Here is a 1,350-nt window from a genome sequence, read left to right as displayed (position 1 = left end):
CCTTCAAAGGAGACCAAGACAACAAGTCCATTCCACACTAATCTCTTCCTCGTCTGAGCTCCTATAGGGCCGTGACCTGGCGGGGTAGGTGGAAGACTGGACAGAAAGGGTGGGCAGGTAGGTGGTAGGTTGTCTACAGTACTAGATACTCGCAGCCATTCTAGCTGACATGAGAACAGCTCCAGCTGGTGAAGTAGAGGGAAGATGTTACTGAGCAATGTCAAACTGTGCCAAGTTTTAGGGAGGTGCATCTTGCACAGGAGGAAGTTTTGCCCACCCCTTACTAGTATCTGTCTGTTAACAAAGGCAGAGCTGGTAATCTGCCTGTTCAGGCCACACGTGATTAGATCAAACCTACTTAAGAGTCAGAATCCCTGGTCTTGCCCGTGTATAGGTCTCCGTCTCTGGCCCTCTCTTCTGTTCTCATGGTGGACCTTTCTCTCCAGCCATTAGAGTCACACATGAGCATGTTGACCTTTGCTTTTGGCTTAGATTTGAATTCCCAAAATAGCTTTAGGAGGCCTCTGGTAATTAATGTCCGATAACCTCACCCCCAATGCAGAGCTGAGCACTTTGGATAGCTATCTCTTTATGGCTGGACTGGTGGTTTCTTCCCTAGCCTCTAGCCTTATTCTTTCCACAGACAGGCTACTTATATGCACTAATGTCTGGGATTAACATTGTGGCAGTTAGAACATAATAAATTGGACTTAGGACTGTCTGAAACTAGGGTCTGGATTAGAAGAAGACTGTTATCAATGTCCAAGCACTGGCTCCAGTCCCTTCCAACCCCCTTCACTCTCACATCTCACCATCCCCTGAAATCAAGGTCTCACTGGATTTCCAGGATGGGGAAATGAATACAAGAGTCTTAGGGAACCATCTAGCCCTTGGGGTGTCTGCTGGAAGAAAGGAGGTGAGCACTGTGACATCTCCAGCTCAAAAAATAAACCCTTCCTCAAATTCCATAAGGGCAAAGCTTTTTCTCCAAATTATAGCATCTTCTCCAACCACCTTCTGAGTTTGCTTTCTCCTATCATGACAACCACTCACCTTCCATAATAAGCAGTTGGAATCATTACTGAAGGAGGCAAATGAGTAAAGCTTTTGATGTTTCTCTTCCTCCTTCTTATCTTTCTTCTCATCCGCCTTTTTCTTCTTCTTCTTCTTCTTCTTCTTCTTCTTCTTCTTCTTCTTCATCATCATCATCATCATCATCTTCATTATCATTCCCATCACTAACATTTGTTACATCTTCCCATGAGCCAAACTCTAAACCTAAATTACTTCATTTAATGCTTTCATTGTCCCCATGAGACACATGCTATTAATATACTGTTCTCTTTCCTA

The sequence above is a fragment of the Panthera leo genome, chromosome A3, assembly GCF_018350215.1.
Source record: "Panthera leo isolate Ple1 chromosome A3, P.leo_Ple1_pat1.1, whole genome shotgun sequence".
Taxonomy (NCBI): domain Eukaryota; kingdom Metazoa; phylum Chordata; class Mammalia; order Carnivora; family Felidae; genus Panthera; species Panthera leo.
This window is presented reverse-complemented; position numbering follows the sequence as displayed.